General features: G+C 42.7%; 1 long non-coding RNA gene across 1 annotated transcript; it reads left to right on the forward strand.

Annotated features, from left to right (window-relative positions):
- The first annotated feature begins 5,116 nt into the window (after positions 1-5,116).
- On the forward strand, positions 5,117-5,916 carry LOC121812572. The gene is made up of 2 exons (XR_006053166.1): positions 5,117-5,626; positions 5,708-5,916. It is a non-coding gene; the product is annotated as an uncharacterized LOC121812572 (long non-coding RNA).
- The last annotated feature ends 2,286 nt before the right edge of the window (positions 5,917-8,202 follow it).

Raw genomic sequence — 8,202 nt, forward strand, 5'->3', positions numbered from 1 at the left:
CAATTAGGCAACATAATAAAAAAAAGGCACCATCACAATAAACTAGCTAGCAGTAGATATCAGTAGATACTAAATAATAAACGATATTGTGCAGCACGCAAGATAGACAGCGCACAATGTGCTTTGAGGCAGCAGCCAAGAAAGTGTAGTTTGTGGGTGTGACCACCCGTGTGTACACCTGTGAGCATGGACGCGCTTGTTTTTTGTTTTTTAAAAGGTTCCTTCATGTAATAATCTGCTAGAGGGTGTGGGGGGGCCACAGCCCCGTCCTCCAGGGTATGAAGCAGGTATGGAGGAGATCAAAACTCCAGACATCCAGAGGCCCCCAGAACACAAGAGACCAAGGAAGACCAACAGAGGGGCAGCCGCGCCACTGTCCCGGAAAGAGCTGAGGAGAGTCCCAGATGAGGGCTCACTCAGCAGCCGCGGAGCAGAAGCCAGGGGGAGTTGCAGTGACGCGCCCGTGAGCTCCGCCGGCAGCCAGCTGCGCCTGAGTGACCGAGCCCCAGGCCGAGAGGCCGAGGGCACCCCACCTCCGAAGTGGCCCGAGCGAGCCCCAGGCTCCAGGCCCCGATAAGCGGCCGCCAAGGAGTGAGCCGGTGTGTACCTGGACGCCCATCCCCAGGACACAAAGAACCACCAGCGACATGTTTTTTTGGTTGTTTTTTTTTGGTGTGGTTTGTGTTTTTTTATGATTTTGTTTTTTTTTTTTTTTTTGTTTTTTATTAAGGTTTTTTTTGCGAGCGACTGATGGGATTCGTGCCACCTTTGGCATGGGGATAAGTGGTTGGGGGTATGAGAGTATGGCCTGTGGCAAACCGTTGTGAGGCGCCTGAGGTGGTCTTGCGCGAGAGAGGGGCGTGTTGGCGATAATTCTTTTGGTTCAACCTGAACATATAGTATCATCGAGACATTAGCGAGGCACACCAGTATGAACTCAACACTGCGCATTCCCACCTCAATGCCTCATGTGGCATCTTTTCTGATCTCCACTCAACCACATGGAGATAGACATATTATGGTGACTGACGCTGTATTGTGCACACAATCTATAACTCCCTTCTATGAGTTTTGGTGTTACTTCGTGAGCGAAATTTCCGTGTGGTCTAGGGTTGATGTTCCCTTTTGTGCCCTGGGAGGGGTGGGTATTGCAAGTGTGTGGGTTGTGAGTTTTATTTGTTAGGGCCGTGGTCGGATCCTCAGGTTGGTGGTTACTGGTTCTCTTCCCGGCGGTGGGTGATAGGTCAGAGCTCACTCTTGTTTTGTTGTGCCGACTGTCTGGTGGTGTTTTTTGTTGTGGACGGTTTTTCGCGAGCTAGCTATGTAGTCCTCCACTCTCTCCATTGATCTCTGGTGACGGCCGGACGTGTTTTTCCACTGCTCCTACGTTGGTAGTCCATCATTCGGGCCGCCTACCTATGCTGGCCGCTAGAGAATTGGGGGTGGGAGATAGTTGATCTTTCCAAGACGTCTCTTCTCAACCGCTGTCTCATCTTGTGTTTGAGTGGCTGTTAGTGTTGGTGATTTAGTTGTCGAGGTGTGCAAGATTTGGTAGATGAGAGTCGTGCAGGGAGGTGGCGTAGTGATATGGGTGTTACGTGGAGCGCTGTGGCTGCGAAGGATGTGCAGCATGGTGAAGGCGCAGTAGTCCCTCCTGCTAGCCCTCAATGACCTAAGTTTTTGTGTATTTAAAATTGGAGAGAGGTTGGGGCAAGACTGTGCGATGGTGGTTGGAGGTAGATCGACCGCTGAAGGGTATATTTGTACTCGCGTGAGTATTGTGTTCCCTGACGCCCTAAGAATCCTAGGTGATGTGAGTGTATTGGGAGAGTGTTTTGGAATAATTGATGAATGTCTTTTAAAGTTGGTGTTGTGATTAATTATTTTTGAGGCAGAGGGGCTAGTCTCTGGTAAGGGGCATGGAGTAGGGGGGTAGCCTCCTCTGCACCTGGTGACATACGGCGCGACTTTTCCACAGTGTCCTCTGCATGGGGTGGGGTGGTTGGCTTTTGATCAGTTTGTTGAAGATGTTTTTTATAAGTAAATATTGTTCTCTGAGTAAAATAGATATATTATAATTTCTAAGAACTCTCATCGGTTTCTATAACTGAGCGCCAGTTTTTGTGCCGAGGTTAGGGTACATAGTACAGGAGGTGACGGGTTCTGACCGCATAGGGTAATAAGGAAGTGGTTGTCTGCAGCTGTTTCAAGCGTGTTCTAGTATTAAGTAAGCTACTTTTAGATCACGAGTGTCTTTTTGTATGGTACGACTGGAGATCACTCCTTGTTTGTTTTAACTAACCTAGATAATATATTTTACCATAGTGGGTCGCACAGTTCATTTCATATTAATGCAGGTTAGCGCAACCATCAGCTCTTAGGGAAGACTTGTTTGGAGGATGATATTCTACGCTATATTATTTAGTCAATCCTAGAGCCAAACGGGAGACGTGCGCATCTTTAGTATATCTCATGTTCTTGTGTTCCTTAAAAAAACTGGTATTATCAGAAATATTATAAAAGTAAGAGATTCGAGAGGCGCCTGGTTGAAAACATATAGTAATTGTAGCCTGTTTGTCCGTGTGTTTTCTTCATTCTACTTTTAGTATCTGTCTTTTGTTAATAACGAAGGATCGTGTAGAAAATAAGCTGTCACACAGAGTATCATGTGGATCTGTTTGACGTGGTATTGGTTGTTTTTTGTGTCACGTTGACATAAGGTGTAAAAACGCCACAAGTGACACAGAGGTTTTCATCATATGTTAAAGTCAAATTAAAACTGTCAGTAAACCAAGAACAAACCTTTCATCGAATCCATAAATGCCACAATGACTGAACGAAGTGTTCCTAAGTGTTCCTTAGTTTCTATTCGCTCACACTAAGGCGTGCTCGTGATTTTCTTGTAGGCAGGACCTACCGCTGTCCTCAGGTAGCGATCCCGTAGCCTCCAGAATGTTCTGGAATCTTCCAGGTGAACCAGCAGCCGCAACTAGGCAGACAAACTGACTTTTATCTTTTGTTTAATAATTGTACTATAAACTAAACATGTTTCCACTTGTTAGCAGCCTATAATCAATTACTACTTAAAAATGTATAAATTAAAACTGTAAAACAAAAACAGAAAGTAAACAAAGCTCAATAAATGACTACCAAAGTAAAACAGGAGATCACAGCTGAGGGAACAATTATTTCAGGGAGTTATTTTTATGCTGTTGTCGTGCTTCTTAGGGAAATGAGTATAGACATGTTCTATATTTTTTGTCTCAGTAAAATGTAATTAAGATAGATGTAATTATGTCAAAGTCTATGAATTTTGTGCTTATAAGTATTTTTGGTTTTCTCTATGTTTGGTCTGAGATTTTTGTGTACGTGGATGTATTTTGTACTTATTATTGCAGGTCTGTTATCTTGGTTAGGTGATTCTATATAGCTGGTACTTGTCATAGTGCTATTGTTATAATCCCAGTCTTTGTTGTTTTTTATAAGAATAGAGTATCTTTTTTATTGGACCGTCTCTACAGCAGGAAAATTTGTGCATTACCTCAGCTCATACAGTATATCTAGAATGGAAATGATTTATGAAATAGAAGATGACTAAGACATTATTAGGGTGAGCAAGATTATTTATTTAAGACTAGTATACAGTGAATATGAAGATGGATATGTAAATAGTATCGAGACTTTCCTACAGTACAGAGTGAGTTGTGCTGGAATTAGTCGCATAGATTATAGATTAATCCTTTTCTTCTTCTCTCTTCTTTCATTCTACTTGGAGTTAGTAGTGTTATTGTAAAATTTTTTTTTTAGTATATTTATGTAAGTAATAGATATTTATAAGTATATACATGTACATGCACACACTAATATACATATGTATACATATACATATACCTGCTCAGGCAACACGTCCATACATATAATAGGTGCATTATGCATGGAGAGGTGACCGTGGATGTCCACAAAGTCCAGTGACTCATAACATCGTGATTGAGGAGTTAAAGAGTCTAACTGCTGTCGAGATGAATGATCTGCAAAAGCGCTCCATCCTGCAGCGAGGGTGTTTCAGTCTCTGACTAAAGGAGCTGCTCAGCACACTCACAGAGGGGGATGTGGGTTATTCATGATGGATGTCAGCTTTACTAACTTCCTCCTCTCACCAACAGCCTCCACAGACAGACAGCTTAGCATGGAGCTAGACCTCTGCACCAGTTTATCAATTCTGCTCCTGTCCCTGTCCGTGCATCCACTCCCCCAGCAGGCCACTGCATAGAAAAGGGCAGATGCTACCACAGTGTCATAGAATGTCCTTAACAGAGTCCTGCAGACTCCGAAGGACCTCAGTCTCCTCAGCAGGTGGAGTCGACTCTGGCCCTTCTTATACAGGACGTCTGTATAAGAACTCTTGAGCCACAGATGAGCACAAGTTTCAAGAGGAGTTTCTTTTGGTATCTCGGGGGGGGGGGAAAAGCCCTTTGGATTTCTCTTTGATCCACTGTCTTACTTGTAGAAATTTGAAGAAACTTTGTCCTGGAAGTTTGAATTTTTCCTTTAGTTGTTGAAAGTCAATAAATGTGTCATTATTGTATTAATCAGCAGCAGTTCGAATATTTCTGTCCTTCCATCCCCCAATATTGGGTCGGCAATATGATGAGAGAGATCAGGGTTGCCCCATAGGGGTGTCCTTCTAAGAAAAGAGATATTTATTTTCAGAAGTGAGTGGGATTCCTGCCAGGCACAGAAGGTGTTTAATATTATCAAATTGTTTGTGAGCTTGGATAGACATTTTTTTGTACCTAAAAATAGAACATCTTTTAATGGTATGGGGTTCACCTCATGTTGTTCTATTGGAACCCATCGAACCTCACTCCTCTCTGCATGTAGCCAGATCCAAATTGATCGGTACTGGGAGGCAAGATAATAGTTCCTAAAGTTTGGTAAATTAAGTCCTCCCCTTGAATATGGGGCCTGTAGTGAGGAGTGTTTGACTCTTGGATTTTTCTTTTGCCATATAAAAGAAGTTATGACTTTGTTAAGCTCTTTGAAGAAACTTCTAGGAACATTTGTAGGGAGACATTGAAATAAGTAAATGAAACTTAGGAAGTGTTCATGTTTTGTCGCTGAAGTTGTAGCTCATTTCTTTGCTGTCGTATCTGGACACCAGAGGTGAGCGATACTTATTCATCTCTTCGGCTCCGGCCATGGTTGCTAGTAGTGATGTGTCCTGTGTGTCGAAGCGTCGAATCGTGTGTCGGGTAATCTCGGGGGCGTTTTTGTGAAGCGCGTATCGAGGCTTGCCTTGATTACGTATGCAGTGACGTTCGAGGCCTCGCGGGCAGTCCGTACCACGTGACTGATTCAGGGACTGGTTCACCGGTTCGCGCCAGATTCGAAATAAAATGGGCAGAAAAACACAGCTGATTTCCCATCACACTGTGTTGTGGAATTGGATTACGTACGTGTTACATAGTTACTTGAGCATTTCTCTCGCCAGGGCGGAACTCATGGTGGGTTCACGCCCTCGGCCCACGCCCCTCTGAAGAGGAAACACCTGGGCCTCATCAGCGCAGCCAGCATTTAAGCCAGGGAGTGGCTTCTACTCATCGCTGGATCGTTGTGTGTGACTCGCGTCAGTGCAGCCCGGCTCTGAGCAAGTTCTCTTTTGCTTCCCTGTGCAAAACCTCTAACGTGTGTTTCCTTCTGTACATAGATCCCCTGGACCCGACCCTGCATTCCCCGAGCGGATTCCCTTTTTGTGTGAGTGTTTGGAGAGAGAGTCAGAAGAGGAGCAAGTGTCTTTTCCCTACCTGGATTTCCCCGGAGCCTTTTCCCTGTCACCGCTTTGTATATAGCACTATCCCCTGCACTGTTTGTATATACACCTGGTGGAACTGTAATAAATACTGACTGTGCCTCTGAGTCCTGCGTGTGAGTCCTCAAGCGAACCGTGACAAGTTATGCATAAGACCTCGGTTGTTTACAGCGCTGTCAGCCGCTGTTTTTTCCTTTTTAAATACTTCCGAAAAGAAAACCTAATTTCTGCCGTTCAATAGGCTACTAAAATAATTTAAACTTTTTAACATTATGCAAAATTGCAAAACGCTAAGGTGTGTCTCTAATAAAACCTCTGTAATTTGCTCTGCTTCAATTCAGCAGCATCAGGTAATGTTCATTTGTTGATTAATGGTTTTCTTTCGGTTTTGATCTACTGCAAATATTTTTATAAAATCGTTTTTCTGTTTTAGCCTCAGCTTTGACACAAAGGCATCTGCAGGGTCATCGTGGCTCAAGAGTTCTTATACAGACGTCCTGTATAAGAAGGGGCAGAGTCGACACTACCCACTGAGGAGACTGAGGTCCTTTGGAGTCTGCAGGACTCTGTTAAGGACATTCTGTGACACTGTGGTAGCATCTGCCTTTTTCTATCCAGTGACTTGCTGTGGGAGTGGATGCGTCGACAGGGACAGGAGCGAAACTGATAAACTGGTGCAGAGGTCTAGCTCCATGCTAAGCTGTCTGTCTGTGGAGGCTGTTGGTGAGAGGAGGAAGTTAGTAAAGCTGACATCCATCATGAATAACCCACATCCCCCTCTGTGAGTGTGCTGAGCAGCTCCTTTAGTCAGAGACTGAAACACCCTCGCTGCAGGATGGAGCGCTTTTGCAGATCATTCATCTCGACAGCAGTTAGACTCTTTAACTCCTCAATCACGATGTTATGAGTCACTGGACTTTGTGGACATCCACGGTCACCTCTCCATGCATAATGCACCTATTATATGTATGGACGTGTTGCCTGAGCAGGTATATGTATATGTATACATATGTATATTAGTGTGTGCATGTACATGTATATACTTATAAATATCTATTACTTACATAATAATAGTAGTTGAAGAAGAGAGGAAGAAGAAAGGTTAAATTTATTTCTTGCGTTTCCACAAACTTCTGTCTGTGGAATCTCATACTATTTATGCTATCGTTTCATATACTGTATTATCTTAATATTTTGTATTTGTTTGTATTTTATTTCTATTTTCTTCTGATATCTGTACCTGAGCTGAGGTAATGCACAAATTTTCCTGCTGTGGGGTCAATAAAGTCTTATCTTATAAAAACACAGAACTTGTTTAAAGCACTTGGTTCCCAGTATTTAGATCCCTAAAGTTTCAATGAATATGTCCATCATCAGGCAAATTTGACCAAATTAGGAAATACTTATGCAAAAATTCATGCTTTTGCATAATTACTCTTCTTTTCATTTTCTGGATATAGCTGTTTACATCATTTCCCCTGGGGAACAATAAAATACTCTGATTATCTGTTCCCTCAGCTGTGATTTCCTGTTTTACTTTGGTAATCATTTATTGAGCTTTGTTTACTTTCTGTTTGTTTTACAGTTTTAATTTATACATTTTTAAGTAGTAATTGATTATAGGCTGCTAACTAGTGGAAACATGTTTAGTTTATAGTACAATTATTAAACAAAAGATAAAAGTCAGTTTGTCTGCCTAGTTGCGGCTGCTGGTTCACCTGGAAGATTCCAGAACATTCTGGAGGCTACGGGATCGCTACCTGAGGACAGCGGTAGGTCCTGCCTACAAGAAAATCACGAGCACGCCTTAGTGTGAGCGAATAGAAACTAAGGAACACTTCGGAACACTAGGAACACTTCGTTCAGTCATTGTGGCATTTATGGATTGGATGAAAGGTTTGTTCTTGGTTTACTGACAGTTTTAATTTGACTTTAACATATGATGAAAACCTCTGTGTCACTTGTGGCGTTTTTACACCTTATGTCAACGTGACACCTGTTGTGTGACGTTTTTCTAGATGATTCTTTTAAAAAGACAGTAAAGTGAATGGAAACACACGAAAACGGATCATTTTATGTTTTAGGTTTGATCTCTTCTTTTTTTTTCTGTTCAGTTTTTAGAACAGCTGAGATGTCTGGTGCGACGTCTTCCGTTTGGCTCTGGTTGATTTTGGTGTTCGCCATCTTCATCAAGTCTTCCTCGGCTGGTGAGTTCAGCTGTTTCCTGATATATGAAATGACTGTGGACCCACTTGAGTGAAATATTTTTAGGTTAGTTCGGTAAATGTCAGTGTACGTGTGTTAAAGTAGTTCTTATCTAGTGAACACAGCTGAGAACCACTTCCTTATTCCCTATTGCGTCGACGTCACCTCACTGTTATGTAATGCCTCGG

The sequence above is a fragment of the Haplochromis burtoni genome, unplaced genomic scaffold, assembly GCF_018398535.1.
Source record: "Haplochromis burtoni strain Fernald_Lab_line unplaced genomic scaffold, NCSU_Asbu1 Contig_660, whole genome shotgun sequence".
Taxonomy (NCBI): domain Eukaryota; kingdom Metazoa; phylum Chordata; class Actinopteri; order Cichliformes; family Cichlidae; genus Haplochromis; species Haplochromis burtoni.